Source organism: Hibiscus syriacus, unplaced genomic scaffold, assembly GCF_006381635.1.
Source record: "Hibiscus syriacus cultivar Baekdansim isolate YM2019G1 unplaced genomic scaffold, ASM638163v2 tig00110551_pilon, whole genome shotgun sequence".
NCBI classification, from domain to species: Eukaryota; Viridiplantae; Streptophyta; class Magnoliopsida; order Malvales; family Malvaceae; genus Hibiscus; species Hibiscus syriacus.
In genome coordinates this window covers 625,523-642,963 of record NW_024062778.1, presented here as the reverse complement: position 1 = coordinate 642,963, position 17,441 = coordinate 625,523, and the positions used below count along the sequence as shown (strand labels likewise).

At 33.1% G+C, this 17,441-nt stretch overlaps 1 pseudogene; it reads left to right on the top strand.

Moving 5' to 3' along the window:
* The first annotated feature begins 1,985 nt into the window (after positions 1-1,985).
* On the top strand, positions 1,986-3,788 carry LOC120131282 (annotated as a pseudogene).
* Positions 3,789-17,441: the final 13,653 nt, after the last annotated feature.

The window sequence follows — 17,441 nt, the reverse complement described above, 5'->3', positions numbered from 1 at the left end:
TGTTTGGATTGAAAGGAATTGTCGAAATGTCCTTGAGCTACGAAATAACTAAAATAACCTCCAATGTTCAAATTACTCTGAACTTTAAAGGAACTAGAATACTTTGAAGCCTAATTTATCAGGAGTAATGCCACTGGCAGAATTGAATAGAATGACGATAATACGCTTAAAATGTAAAAATAACTATGATAATGGAGATGACATGAGAACTCAAATTTTTATTCGTTTGAACCTTGGAATCAACGATTAAATTCCTGATCTATTTTAAAAAACTCCAAAAATAAACTTTACATTCGTAAATTCTTAATACAATGATCCCCTTGTTTTTAAATGATCATTTGAAGATTAGATTACTAGAAGTGCGACACGTCACTAAAGTATTTAAATGATAGATTATTCTCAAGTTTTGAAATAACTAATGTATCTGGACCCCATCCCCAATGTTTGAACCATGGGATTATCAGTGTTTACATCATTTAAAATAGTTGAATATTGAGTTACGTTTTTTTATTTTCATACAGTTTTAACACCCAAAAGCTGAAAACGATGGTATGGAGAGTTCTAAGATGCAATTTAAAAACATTATATCTGTCTGCTCTTCATTTCCTATCTTCACTACACTTTTCACCTTTTTTATTTTTGGGCAAAGTCACCATGATCCAATGCACAACAGCTATTTTCAATCTTAATACGCATTTGAACAGTGAATAATGGACTTGATTCTTAACTTTCTCTTCTGTTGACAACTACAGGCGTACACTATGTTTTGTTGGACCTTTTCTTCTTTTTAATATCTTAAATTTATTCCCAAGTTATGCCACCGAAATTCTTAACACTTATTACACATGTTGCTATTATGTTTCAAATTTGAACCTTGAATCAAGTATATGTTTTAATATGTGTTAGATATTAGATCTTATGAAATAGGGTTTTTTTTGATGAAGTGTTTCACTCTAAATATAAAGATATAAAGAATATCTTAACATTTAGAATTACGAGAGTAAATTATTTGAAGATATGTAATCATTTTGTAATCTCTATAACTTTGTAGTTATAATGGGTGAGTGATTTGAGATATTATTTTGGAGAGATATAATCATTCTGTAATGTCTATAACTTTGGATTTATGTTACAAAGATAAGTTTCGTAGAATTTTAGTATAGAAAATGAATTTTAGAATATATTGAATATCATCTGTTTGTACATTTTGTAATCTTTACATTTATAATGAATTACTATTCTTTTCATCCATGGAAATAAAGAAGGTTAAACCACATTAAATCTCAGATTGCTCGAGTTTTTCCCTTATATATTTGACTCTGGGGGTAAAGAAGGGGCCAGGACTGGTTGAAGTCCAATGCCGTTAACAAAAAAGATTCTTTGACTGAATTCTTTCACAATTGTTTAAAGCTTTAGCCTCATCATCCTTCCACTTTCTTACTTAAAAAAACAAAACAAAACAAAACTCATGAATAAATAAATTATGGTTTGCATAATTCAATATCAAATCATTAAACAGATAAAAATGGTGTAAACTGAGTTAGCTGAGTAAGTCTTATTATCCAGCTGAGTTCAGGAAGTTGACACGTCAGAAATGCAAGTAAGCGAGATGTTTAGAGAGAAGTCCAGAAAATAAATAAAAAAGAAACATAAACAACAAAAAGAAGTTGATGTCAATGGGAATTTGGCGGTGCTCATTGCCTCATTCGTATGGAAAGTACCATAGTGCTTAAAAGCAGAAGGATTCTAAGCCTTTGCTTCTGACTTCTGAATCTGAGAACCGACCGAGCCACTAACATAATCTTTATGGCGTGGAAGTGGTTCTTGTAATAAATAGTGGACTACTGTTTGTAGTAATAAACAATATGTTAGGTCTAGTCTGCACTAGAAAGTAGAAATTATTCTCCATACCAAACTTTTCTACTTACAAATATGAGGCCAGTCGAGGACAATCTTCATACACATTCCCTCTTCTTCAGCTAGCCATGGATATGGAGCCATCAGCACAAGATAAAGCAGGGTTTTTTGTGGGTTCTTGGAGCAAGATTAAGGGCTTGCCTGGAAAGTTGAAGGACAAGGTCATATCAACGGCTAAGAGCATCAAAAAGCTAGGGCAAAGAAGGCTCACCCACTCCCTGAAAGTGGGACTTGCTCTCACTTCGGTGTCACTCTTGTACTATACTCGCCCTATCTATGATGGTTTTGGGGTGTCCGGAATGTGGGCAGTGCTAACTGTTGTGGTTGTATTTGAATTCACAGTAGGTAAGACTGTCAAATGTTCACAAAAGTTCCATAGTAAATCATTGAAAAATGCTGATTATAACTCGTATCTTTACCCTATATCCAGGTGGGACTCTAAGCAAGACTATAAATAGGGGCTTCGCAACATTACTCGCTGGTGCTCTCGGACTCGGAGCCGATTACTTTGCGGAACTCTTCGGAAAGATTGGAGAACCCATTGTCCTAGGAATCCTTGTCTTTCTCCTAGGTATGTTATGTAAATGTGTGTGTCAAAACGAACGATATATGTACACATGTTTAGATGTACTCATGCAAGTTGATTTAGTTGCAGCTGCAGCAGAAACATTTTCAAGATTTTTTCCGAGGATAAAGGCAAGATATAATTATGGAGTGATGATATTCATACTGACTTTCAGTTTGGTAGCTGTTTCGGGTTACCGAGTGAATGAACTCGTAGTTTTGGCTCATCAAAGACTATCCACAATCATAATGGGAGGAGCAACCTGCATGCTTATATCTATATTTGTTTGTCCTGTTTGGGCTGGTGAAGATCTTCACAAGGCTGTGTCTACCAACCTGGAAAAGCTTGCTACTTACCTTGAAGGTGTGCATTAACAGAAATACTTAATGTAATTCTTCGAAAACATTTTATGTTAAAACCGAAACTAAATGCAGGATTCGGAGGTGTATATTTTCAATCTTCTGAAAATGATGGCAATGGCATTGGCAAGCTATTTCCTCAGGGATATTAAAGTGTTCTCAACTCAAAGAGCAGAGAAGAATCTTTGGTGAGTTTGGCTTCTCTCCACTAACTTTTCTTTTTTGTTTAAATATTTATTAAGTTATATAATAATGAACCCTTTTACTTAATTAATGCATAATAGGCAAATTTTGCAAGATGGGAACCTGGACATGTCCGTTTTCGACTCCGTCACCCATGGAAACACTACTTGAAAATTGGAGCTCTTGCTCGACAATGTGCATATCAGATTGAAGCTATTGATGGATGCATTGTCTCTGATGATAATATACAAGTAGTAATACTTCACTGAACAATCTTTACACAGCAAACTAATGATCAATGCACATGTTCTGAATACGATTGATATATGTTTACAGGCATCAGAAGAATTCAAAAGTAAAATAGAAGGATCATGCACAAGAATGAGTGCAGAATGTGGGAAGGCACTAAAAGCATTAGCCATATCAATGAAAACAATGACAGATCCAAATTCTTCAGCCAATATCCATGTGGAGAACTCCAAAGCTGCCATGAAAGACCTCAAGTTCGCCCTCAAAGCTGCCTCCTTAGAGAATGCAGACTTGGCAGCAATATTACCAGCTGCCACCGGAGAAACCACAGCAGTTGCTTCACAGGGGAATAATCCAACCTGTTGTTGATGCTGATAGCAATGATAATGTTGTTATCACAGTACATGAAATTATATCCACTGATTCCCCAGAGAATGGGAAGCCTATTGATCAGCATCTAGTGCCAAAGCCTAGCCAACAAATCGAAGTAGTGTAAAAACTTGTTGCTAACATGTGATTAGCGTTTGTTTTTGTCCTTTCTGTTGCTAATCGAAGCTCATTTTTAATATGAGGAAATTCAAGATGGGAGAAATTATTAACAAATACTTCCCATTTTTTTATTAATTCTATAGCCTTTTTATAATTGGCAACTCCTTTTGTTTTGTTTCTTTTAATTTGAGTTATATTTCTGATTACTTTTGTTTCTTTAACTTTTTGTAATGTTTTGCAAGGTCAAAAAATAAGAAAAATATAGGGTAAATTATAATTGCATGTCATTTTTTTGGTTTTCTTCTGATTTAGATCATTCAACGATCAAAGCTTAGTTTTAATTATTTACGTTATCAATTAGTTATAATTTGATCACTTAGACATTATAGTGACGAAGTAACATGTTAGAAAAAGTCAATTTCTAATTTGACACGTGACTTTTAGATAAAATATCAATTTAATATGTTTTTAATATTTTGATTATAATTCTAAAAAATTCATCATTGGCTTTATTTCCATTACCACTTCAGGTTAAAAGTTAAAACCCTTAAAAATGATGGACCAATTTGAATATTTAGGAGACTTTTAATCTTTTTTGTGAAACTTGAGAGGTGCAAGAGTTCTATGGGTGAATTACTATTGCATGTTTAGAATGTTGTGGAAATATGTAAGTTTTCACGTCGAACAAATAATAAAATAATGAATAAGATCTTCTACATAAAGATTGATAAATATTATAGTTTATGTAATTGCACTGAAAGTAAACAAATATGAAGTAAGGTGAAGAGAATGTAAAATAAAGAGCTATGAAATAATAAAGGGAACTGCAATAATTATGCCACGACAAAGTAAAGAACACAAGTAACAAAAGAACTCTAATAAGGATGATGAAACAGCCTAGGTTTACTAAGAAAATAAGGAATTATAATTCTTTGGGATACCACATCAATTATTACTATCTAAATGCTCCGACAAAGTATTTAAACATATCATTGTAGTATGCCTAGTACAAGACTTGATGATAATATATCGCTACAATATACTCTTGCGTAAACTTATAATATACTATCATCGATTAAACACAACTCCTTTTAGTCGAATAAAACTATTTCTTATTTTTAAGGTGAGTTAGATTTTATTGCATTCCAGTTAAAAAATTATTATCCATTTTAGATAAAGAGGCTTAATACTAATTTTCAAAAGCATCTATAAATCTTAATAGGCACAGAAATGGATAAAGTAATTAGATATCAAAATAAACCAAGCATCCATAAAATTAAAAATAATCAGACCTAAAGTAAACCCAAACCAATAAAATCAATTCATGGATGGGTAATAATCATCCACAACAAAACTTTCACAAATCATCTTTTAAAAATCTAGAAATGATCATTTATCATGGCAAAAATTTTCTTACCAAGTCGTGAGTTTGCTTCACTGTCTCGAGCTTCTTTCGGGAGCTTGAGCAATTTCAAGGTGTTAATGAAATCCAACACAACACCACTAAAAAGAATTTATTCCCCACAAGTGACAACTAAATATGACAATTCAATACGACTAAAGAAAAGCTTTGAAAATACAAATAAAATGTACTAATGCAACTAAATGATATTGATTTTAAACAAATATTCAAGTAAAAAGACATGAAAGAAAGATACTCTTTCCATAGAGTAACACACCTCTAACTTAAACTATTACTTGTCCTCAAGTAATGCCATATTGTGCGCTACTTTAAAATTGTCAGCTTGCCATAGCAATAATAAGACAGAACATGCATTAAAAATTTTCAGTCCTCGAAATATTGTCATATATATCCAAACAAATTAAGACTTTCAGAATAAAAAAAAAAAAAAATCTCTAAGACTAGAATCCACACCTGTGCGTATGTGTGCAACTGGTTATATCCAATCAATACTTAACAAGTTTAGAAAACAATAGTCTAACTCTAAAGTTTTGCTCTGACAGTTTTTTTTTCATTTTAGCACAGTACTCTTACTATTTTATTAGCGTGATTTTTGGGGCTTCAGCTCATCACATCTAATTTTCTAGATTTAAAGATAAATGGAGCACATCAAACTCTCGAGCCTATTAAATATAATCATCTCATAAAGACTTTTATTCACTCATATATACAAACTATCTTTTCTATTTGAAGGAGAAAATGGAGTATACATGACTCTACTGTACTAAAATAGCATTGCATACATCAGAGTGTATATATTTTAGTTATTTGCTTGTACTTGAGTATTTTAGTTGCATTGATAGCTTATTTTGGATAGTTTTTGCATATATTTTGTCTTGAGCAATTAATAATCGTAAGCAATGTCATGACATTATTCGATCTTTAAGGCTATCATGTAGCAGTTCATGCCATCTATATCATCATTGGACCTTGTTTAAGTTCTTTTGTTATACTTCAGTCAACCTTAGAGTAGACTAATTTATAATTTATATTACTTTAGTTAATTATTTTATTCATAATTTATATCTTAGTTTATTTCATATGTTTATACTCATTCTTAAGGGATTCATTAGTAATAATTGATTGGTTAATAGCTAATGTAATCCTTGTAGAGACGATACTCACTTACTATTATATTATTTGTTCAGACCTATATACTTATACCGATTATGAAACTATACACAAAACACCTAGAGGTGGCAAACGAGTTATTCGGATCGGGTTTGGTTCGGATCATTTCAGGTCTAGATTAAATTCGGTTTAATTTTATTCGGGTCCGATTGGATATGGTTCGGATCTAGTTCAGGTGTACGGTGAATCAGATCGGGCCGGTTCAATTTTCAGGTCAGGTGATTATTGGATCGGTTGTTTTCCGGTTCAGATCAATACATGATTCAGTTGATTTTTGGACTTGGTCAATATCGGGTCAGGTCAATACCATATAGGTTTATTTTTGGGTCGGGTTAATACCAGATCGGTTAGATTTTAGGTCGGATCAATATTGGATCAATTATTTTCGGTTTAGGTCAACCTTTAGATCAGGTCAATTCGGGTTGAATTGGCTATGAGTCAAAATCAAGTGTATATATATTATAATTGATATATACTTGTAAAAATATGTCTTCTTATTTGTTAATTTTATCATTTAGATTTAATTTCAATTCTTAATCGTTCAATATTTTGAATTAAACCATCATTTAGATATGATAAATAGATAAATTGACACAAATATAATCCTATAATACGTGTTAGAATTTGTTATCAAAATTTTATATTGATCTCGTGTGAAAAGATAATAATGGGAACTATTTTATAAAGAAACAATTTTTTTATTTCCAATTAAAATTTTAATATTTTTATTAAAATTTTAAAAATAATACTTATTTTTATTTGTTAAGTTTTAGTAAGTAAATTTTATATTATTTTTATTATAAATCTAATATTATTTCCTTTGTTTTAGTTGTTTTCTATTATTTTTAATATTTTTATAACAAGTAAGATAAGTAAACTTTATTTATTACTTGTAGACACTCGTTTTTGTCCGGGTCTTTTTTATTACGATTATTATTATTATTATTAATTTACATTTTATAGGCCCGAAACCAAGGCACAAACAAAGAAAATCTGGCCCATTACAAAGGACCCAAATGAAGCCCAAATTACATCAGTAACCCAACCCACTAGAACCCAACTGGAGCCTGACCCGGATCCAACCCAAACTAGCCCACTTGACAACCCAAACAGATTAGGGTTTTCACCCTAATCCTCAAGTAACAACCGCTGCTGCCAGTAGAAGTGGATTGTCCGATCTGCCGCGCGTGAGATGCACAACCCAACTCTTCACTTCCCCGCCGCGTGAATCGTCACCATTGAAGATCCACGCCGCCACCACTGTTGATGTTTTCATTCTACAGTGACTGAAAGTCAATTAACATTAACACAGAAAAAAAGAAGAAGAAAAAATAAAAAAAACCCAGTAAAATATGAAAGAAAATCCCACCAAATCCTAAAAGAATAGGGAAATCATTTCCCTATGGACTTTTCCTACCCGAAGATACCTATAAAGCAAGAGGCAACCAATTTTAAAAAGGAAAAAAATGAGAGAGAGAGTAGGAGTATTCGGGGACCAGATTAAAAAAAACACAGAGACAACTTCGAAAAAAAAAAGAAGAAAACAAAAGGGGAAAGGGAGAAAAGTTTACATGTTAGCAAGGCATTCGGCTTCATCGAAGACCAAGAAAGCCACGTTCGGAGGTAATGTTTTCTAGGTCCTTAGGGTTTTTAGAAGATTTTTTTTGGGTTTAGAGCTTTTTGAAGGATCGGGTTTTTAGAGGAAGAAAGGATAAGGGAGAATCGAGGTCTTTAGGGTTTGATTCACTCCTTGTGGCCATTGATCCACAGTGGTTTGGGCTTTTGGTTTTTTCTAGGTGGCAAGGATACAGTGCAAAGAAGAGAAGATGAGAGAGTTGAGAGAGTTGAGAGAGTTTCTCCCTCTCTCTCTCTCTCATTCGATTAAAACAAAAGTGAGCAAATGGGAGAGGGATCGGGCTTTGGCTTTGTTTTGGCCTTAAATAATAAGCATGAAACGCGTGGTTTTAGTGGGGTTCAACGTGTTTTCAAGTTTGGGTTAATAGCGTGTTTGGTCCATCCCTTTTGTAAATATCACCCGTGTTTTTCATTTTTCCAGGGGTAAATCACATATTAGGTCCCCTTATCTTTATAATCTTGTCCTTCGGTCTTTGAATAAAATAGCATTTTATTTTGTTTTGAGCCTCTATTTTTCAATATATGCATTTAAGTCACTAGTTTATATATTATGCATTTAAGTCACTAGTTTGTATATTATGCTATGTTTGTTGATGCTTGAATCTGACCCTATGATTTGTGCATCTTTCGTTTTGGTCACTATTTTAATATGAATGCATTTAGTTTTAATTATTATTTGCTCTTTTATGTTTCTGGTTTATTTTATTTCAATCTTTAATACTATTTAAGGGTTATTATCGTTTCCAGTACCTGTATTGTGTAATATATTCGATCTTGGCTCTGGTTTGTTTGTAATTATTGTTTGGTCCTCCAAGTTTTTGATAATACCATTATGATTCCCTTAAATTACCAAATGTGCTTATTCGGTTATTTATATTTTGATGTGTAATGATTTCTTGTTTTGTTTTAATCTTTTATGTATATACGTATTTTGTATGTTATGTATTTATTAAATAAATTTTGTTAATTCCATTTGTAATAAATATTTTGTTCTATATGTATATTATATAAATATATTCCAGTTCATGTTTGTTTTTCATTAGACTTCTTTGATGTGTTACTCGAATAATTTTCATAAATAATTTGAAACAAATTAATCAGTGTTCAATAAATGGATAATATTTTATCTTTATATTCGATTTATTATTTCCACTATTATGACGACGTGTAAGCGATTAAGTACCAATTTTTTGGCGTTGTGGGGTGCATCTCCTTCCCCACGTGTAACCAACTCCCGAACCCTTAAAAATGAATTTTGGATAACGCATCCCAAATTTTGTCTTGAAAAACGATTTTCCTTAAAATTGTTTTAAAAGACGTTTTTACGTATTCGACCTACCTAACCCAAAGGTTGATGGCGACTCCCTTTCAATTGAATACAAATTAATTCAAAATCACCAAATTTTCAAATATAGTCATAATTGTTTTTTTCTAAACTTAATTGTTTTTTAAAAAAAATGGTTATGACAACTTGGCGACTCCTCTGGGGACTTTTTTTAAGAGAGTCAGGTTGTTGGTCGCTTACACATTTTTGTTGTAGTGGAAATCATGAGTTCGAGCCTTAAGATAATTTATGATCCATTTATTGATGTTTTTCATTTCTCTATTTTTCATACTAACGATCTAATTTTTATTTTCAGCTTTGTCAAAGTTTCTATTGAGAGTTTTTATTTTTCCATTTTTTGAGTAAAAGGTTTGTGTGTTCCTCCTCACACACATCATGTGCATTTACATGACATGAGCTCTAGGCCCGAGCTTCTTTCCAAAATAAGTCGTGGTGAATGTTTTATTCTCGTAAGAATTTATTCTTCGTATGAGTTTTAGCAAATAACCCCTGGGATACATGCCTTATACCTTCATAGAGATTTATTCCTCGTATGGGTATAAGGAAGTGAATCCCCTCAAATTGAACTCGTTCCATTTGAAACTTGTAATGGATGAGGATCGAGGGTTTGGCAGCCCAAGGGGGCACCAACATCAAGGAAAATTCGAGTATCCTTTCTCGTTAGAGCCGAAACCATGCATATAGTGAATCGTAAAACGAGAGTCCTAGGTATAGTCATACCGAACCTCTATCCATCAGTAGGTGCCAAAATAAGTGTACACAAAGGATGAGTGTTTCTAAATCTTTACTTTTTGCTTTAAATTTTGTTGAATAAAAGCATGCATACTATAAATTATATGAGATTAGGATCAATTTCTTGAAAATAAATCATTTTGGGTAGAAAGCATGTTCGGGTAGGATTGCTATTTAATAAAAGCATGCTTGAGTAGATATCATGATTGGGTAGGTGTTATATTTATCTTTAAATAACATCTTTAATTTTATTGATTATCTTGCATGTACTAACTTATTTCTTTTCTTTTGTTTGTGTCATTTTTCATTCTTTTTGCATTGCATTTCATCAACATTACATATTGCGAAAGTATTGATCCGCAAGGGGATATTCAAGTGAAAATTTTCACAAGGTGAGATAAAAGTTTTCAATCAAGAAGTTGCGTACACAAACATACATTGAGGGGTAAAAGAAGTTTAAAGAGTAGAAGAAAGAGACTTGCTCGAAGATTGTACAACATTCGAGACTAGAAAGATGATCTATTGATCTGGGAAGTAATCCAGTAATAGAGTCTTATCTACGATCGTTCCATCGCTAATTACTAATGAGTGACGTGTGACTTCAGCACCGCACGGGGCACTAACGGAGTTAGGTTACAGAGTGCTTGAGGGGCATCATTTTCAAGGACGAAGATCTGAGATGAAGCATTGGCTTATTTAAGACTGAGCATCTAAGAGAAAGCATGTCTGTAAAATGGGCTATCTTGTAATTTGAAGACTTTTATCTATGATGAAAATTATTCTATGATATTCATCGTTGGGATCAACATTTTTGGCATCTGAATTTGCATCCGCATTTCATTTTTTAAGCATTTCACACACCATTCATGAAAACATGGAATTAATTCGTGGATGATTCGATGAAGTGGTCCTTATCACGTGACACGACATTAAGAATAGAAGCAAGATTTGAACAATTAAATGAATAAACTGAAATCAATACGGTGTGAGCCTATTCAGCTGGTTGTATTATCGAGCCTTCTAGGATGATCCGAGAAAAGATCCAATTTGATATAATTCCAATGACGTATGCGAAATTAATTCCAACACTCTTTGACAAAATCCTTGTGAATCCCATTCAGTCCAGGCAAAAAAAGTCCCCATATCCTGAGGGCTACGATGTTGATGTCGTATGCAGTTACAATATAGGAAGCTCCAGACATTCCGCTGAGAAATGTGGGGCATTGAAGCAAAGTCTAGAATCTGATTGATTCAAGGGGCATGGACAATTGAAGAATGACGGGGCATTCTGATTAGGAGTAGGAAGTGGCATCCATCAGGAATTTTGTTGCATTCTCATCAAAAGCATTCTCATCTTATTTGAACTTATTTTTCTTCCTATGTTTGAATGTTTGTAAGTCATTTGACGTTCAAACATTTTAAATAAAACACTTTCTTCTGAGGTAACGAGCAATAACCAAATTTTAATCTTGAAATTCATTGAATATAAACTCAATTAAAAGCTCTTTAATAATTGAGGTTGTAAATCTCTGACAAATGATAAGATTGAACCCTGTAAAACAATAACCCTTAATCCTACTCCAAAATGTACACCATAATACGTACCCTTCTCTTGTAGGGACCAAGCTAGCTCTCTCCTCGCATGTAAAGTTAATTGGTCTTGGCATTCAGGTATGTGTTAGGAACGGACAAATGGGGCATCTTGCACATGAGATTGCAAAGCCTATTGGTTTCTACTTCTGTTGATGATGTTCAAAGATGATCATGATCTTCACAGATGGAATGGTCGATTAGGTAAATCTAGTTTATGTCAGTTTCTTGGGAATTGAACTCTAACGATGAGATTTTCTGACCTTCAACAAACATATGGGCTATAACAGGTTCTTCTTGACAAGATTAATAAGTTGAATCCGTATACCCAGAATATAATTATAAGTGTATACAATAAAGCTGAGCTATTCCGCTAAAGGAATTGTTTATAGAGGAAACTCGAAAGCCATGGCTTTATGAATAGAGTACATTCAAACCATGACATTGATTGGGTACTTGGAGATTCGGTGTTTGTTCCACTGTGATTGTCAAGTTAAAGACTTTGTGACGACATGAATCTTTCAACTAGCTGAACAAATGCAATTTTAATATATATATGTACAATAAAGTTGAATTCAACTAGCCAAACAATGATAAATTAAATCAAATTTACTAAATAAGGAGTTTTGGTGAATATGGACCAAGGGAGTTGAGAAACACCTGTTATATTCAATTTAACACGAGCACTCAAGAATCTAATTTTTAGATTGATATTTCTGCATTGTCTTGGCTAGAGGAGTCTATAAAGCTTGAGCAAATGGAAGATTTCAGAGAACTGAAATAGAAGTGTTCTAAAAAGGCTAGCAATTGACTATTCTAGTTGTGTCATTTTGTCCACATCTGATTAAAATGACAAACCAAGAAAGAGGGCCATGTCCTAATTTTCACGATGATCGAGAAAAGGAAAATGACGAATCGATGAAACAAACCACAAAATATAGGTAACTAACCTCAAAACCAACATGTCGATCTTGATATTTTTCAAAGATTTGCAGTTATGAAAGATTAAAAGAGCAGTTGATTCTTTTGATATTCAATGAACTCCTCTTTTATGATTTGTTTCAATTGTGAAACATAGAAGGAGACAATATTTTTTTCAAAATTCATTTTGATATTTTTCAAAATTTTGAAAATAAAAAGAAGAAGGAAAACATTTTCAAACAAAATATTATCTCTGGAAGTATATCATGGAATTCAACAAATATCTCTCCGAAGCTCATGATCGAAGTTGTGGCAAGGGAAGCCAAATTGTTGGGGCAAAATTTGATGGGGAAATGGAAAAGAAGTTATCCCAGGTCGAAGTTTGCAAGAGTACACCCTGGTGGAAAATAAAGACAATTGAATCAGGGATAAAATGAAGACTGCTCACGCAACCATTCCCCTCATAGATCGAGAAAGCATACACCAACACATACATACATGTTGCAAGGAATTTGTATCTTTGCATCAACCATTCATCATCATGTGCAATAAAGACTTTGATTTTCCCTCTTATGAGGATACTTTTAAAAATTTCACTTGAAATCTTGTCTTTATTAAAGACATTTTCCCCCTCTCATGAGGAAAAATTTCAAAGTTCATCAAATTGTAGAAACAGTTTTTTCCGAAGGGGGAAAAAGAGGTATCATTTCGAAAATAATCTTTGGAACTAATGGTTAGTAAAAAAGCGTGGTTCGAGGAGTCGCCTCCAATCTTTTATTAGGGTGTGATTGGGCACCTAAAAATAAATTTGCCATTTTAATAAAATATTAATTTTAATTAAAACAACAAACTTTCGGTATGCGTTACCAAAATTTAAGTTCGAGAGTCGGTTACGTGTGGGGAAGGATTAGCACCCCCACAACGCCCTAAATCTATACCTAGTCGATTAATTAATTATCTTTGCAATAAAATTTACAAGTTCGAGTCTAATTTAATTTAAGATCCACTGAGTAATATTCTTTGAATTTTCGGATGAAACATGATAATATTTAATTATTTCCTATCTAGAAGAATCGATCTCTCACACCTTGAAGAAATCGATTCTTACTCCAATCGAAATAAAGAAATATTAGAATTCCATTCTAAATTTCATTATTAATTCGAAATAATAACACCCAAAATAATTTTAAGAGTGAAAATGATAATATCTAATTATTTCCAATCGAGAATAAATGACCTTTCGTGCATTAAAACAATTATTCATTACTCCAATTGAAATAAAGAGATATTACTATTTCATCTTAAAATTCAATATCAATTCAAGTGAAAATAACAATATCGAGAATAAACGACCTTTTGTGCATTAAAACAATAATTTATTACTCCAATTGAAATAAAGAGATATTAATATTCCGTCTAAAAATCTTTATTAATTCGAGAGAAAACGACAATATCAAATTATTTCCAATCGAGAATAAATGACCTCTTATTCCTTAAAGCAGTCATTTATTACTCCGACCGAAATGAAAGGATATTACCATTCTCATTGATTCGAATGTTACTATTTTGAAAATCTATCGGAAAACACATGCAAAAATAAAACAAATAAAAAACATACATCAAGCAAACATCAAGCAAACACAATTAATTAATTAATTTACCTATATTTAATGAGAATAAGGATGCTCAATTATTTAAATATATCGAGAGGAGGCCTTAAACTCGTTATAACAGTCTTTTCTCAATGAATTTTATTAAAAGAACATTGTCTTTTTCTCAATTCCCAAATTTTAAAAATGAAATTGATTCAATTCGTGTCACTAAATGGGATAGACTTTCATTTTAAAATTATCGAAAGTAAATTTCTAATAAGTTAAGACAATCACTTTGCGATAATATTAAAATGATCGAATATTACCCTTAGTCAATTTACTACAATTCGAGTCAATCAATGCTTATGAGGATATAATGCGAGATTAATTAGGACTAAAATGAACTAATATGCAAACAACATGCAAAAATTAAAATAAAAACATAAAAATAGAACTAAATAAAAAATAATCGCACTAACATGCCACAATTAAAACAAAACAAAACATACAAGTGACTAAAATAAACATTTCCAACATTAAGGGCTAAAACAAAAATAAATAAAACATGAGACTAAATTAAAGTGAATTAAAATTCTATGGCCGAATTAAAATAAATAAAAAATAACATACCCGGGTTTGAAATACAAATATGCAAAAATACAAGGATCATTTCATAAATATTCCAATTTGTTTTAGCCTAAAATTTACATACTCGAAATAAAAAGGAAATTATAAAATCAGACCCTAAATATTTAAAGAAAAATTAAACAGTCACTACATGATTAAAATGCAAAACAAGCGTAAACATGCAAGGGCTAAATAGTAAATATTCCTAAAAATAAATCACAAACACATAAATGGGTAAATTATAGAGAAAATCCCTACAGGTGACTAACATGCAAAACGAGCTAAAAGTAAAGGGACTAAACTATGATTAAACCAAACATTGCAAAGTATGAATATAAATGGGCAAATTCTAAAAACGGTCCCCTAGTGACTATTCTGTAAAAACACACGTAAGTTAGGGGGACCAAAGTGCAATTTCCCCTAACTTACCCCTATATATACTACTTTAGATTTTTTTTTCATTGCAACCGATTTTCTAAACAAAAACTTTCTTTCTTTTTTTCTCTCAAAGGCTTCGTCCGGCCTACTACCGGTCACCCCGAACAACCACCGATCGCCGTCTGATCGTCGTTCTGGTCACCGCACACGGTGGACGGACCTCTCAAACTCACTTGAAACAACATTCTCGCCTCGATCTAGCATCCTAGCACTAAATCTAGACCTGAAACTACCATAAACACCCCCAAAACGAGCAGGAAAAGCCTCAACTTTTCGGCTTCCTACGCGCTCTGGCCACCTCAAGGACTCCCCGTCAGGTAATTTCTCCTTTAGACTCGGTTTTATTTTTACATGAAAGGGATTTTTTACTAATCTCGAAACTGTAAAAATAAAATCAATCCAAATATACCTCGAAATACTCTAGCTTTTTTACTACTTTTTTAATCTGGAGGGTGCCTCTATCTTTTTTACATTTATCGTTCGGGTATTTATAAACCTCGATTTACATTTGATTTAACTTTTTCTTTTCTTTTTTCTGCTTGTTTTTTTCTGAAAATAAAATGAGTATAAATTAAAAAAAGTGATTATTGCGTGCTTTGTTGGTCCTTGTGGTTGCTTATGTGATCTGCGTTGCTGACATTGCAGGGCTCTGATTGGCAGCAGTGTTTGGTGGTCGGTGGTTGACGCAGTAAGGAGGTGGCCAGGGTTTGGTGAACGAAATTGATTGTTGAAGTTCGATCGGGATCGTTGGATGGGTCCATATCAGACGACTGAGATGAGAGACGGCAGTTGTTGAAGAGGAAACACTAATATGGGTTACATATGGGCCGTTGGATCTCTCCCAGATCTAACGGATAGAAGCTTTTGGTGGCTGAGGAGATAGGGTAAAACCCTAAATTGGTTTGGGCTCCAGGGTAGGCTCTGGGTTTGGGTCTTAATGGGTTGAGACTTGTGTTTTGGGCTCTGAGCTGTTGGGTTGAATCAATTGTAATTTGGGCCCAATCGAGTTTTGTATAAACTTGCCAAAAATTAAAAATAAAATATATTAATAATAATAATAGTAGTAGTAGTAGTAGTAGTAGTAGTAGTAGTAGTAGTAGTAGTAATAATAACGGGACGAAAAATTGAGTGTCGATAGCTTCCCCTCTTTGCCCATTCTTGTGTCAACAGGAATAGAACAAAGACGAAGAGACAATGAGTTTTTCGTCCGGTGAACTTTATGCTTTGAAATTTGACATGGGATTTGTTCCGCTGTCACTTAGGGAATATCAGATCTGGGGTAGACTTGTTCCGCTGTCACTCAGGGAATATAAAATATTGGAAGAGAGGAATATGTTCTGCTTCTTCTAAGGGAATATCAGATCTGGGGGAGTTGATCCATTGAATAGGGGCAGACTTGTTCCGCTGTCACTCAGGGAATATCAAATCTTTGAAGAGAGTGATATGTTCCGCTTCTTCTAAGGGAAAATCATATATGGTGGGAGTTAATCCATTGATCGGGGCAGACTTGTTCCGCTGTCACTCAGGGAATATCAAATCTTGGAATAGAGTGATATGTTCCACTTCTTCTAAGGGAATATCAAATCTTGGAAGAGAGGGATATGTTCTAATTCTTCTAAGGGAATATCAGATCGGGGGGAGTTGATCCATTGAATCGATCCTGACTTGTTCCATTGTCACTCAGGGAATATCAAATCTTGGAAGAGAGAGATCTGTTACGCTTATTCTAAGGGAATATCATATATGGGGGGAGTTGATCTAATGAATCGGGGTAAACTTGTTCCGCTGTCACTCAGGGAATCTCAAATCTTGGAAGAGAGGGATCTGTTTCGCTTCTTCTAAGGGAATGTCAGATCTGTAGGTTAAACATTACCAATTTTTAGTATATGTTCAAAAATTTTAAAGATCATACTTAAAGATTTGGATTTCAAGATAATCTTCGAAAATCAATTTTTCTTGTGCAAATTTGTCTCGCAGCCATCTAATATGGGAGTCTACCACCTTGAATGTGATTCTCTGTATTTGAGGTTTGAATCTAGCTTCCACTTGTTGGGATTTGGATATAATGAATCTTTTTTTCCCTTGGAAGATATGTAAAAATTATATGTTTATGTGCAAAATGCGAATGCAATGTAATGCATTTTCTTTTATTCAAATGATGTTCTCATGCATGCACAAATGTTGATTTAATTTTCTTTTAGCTCCA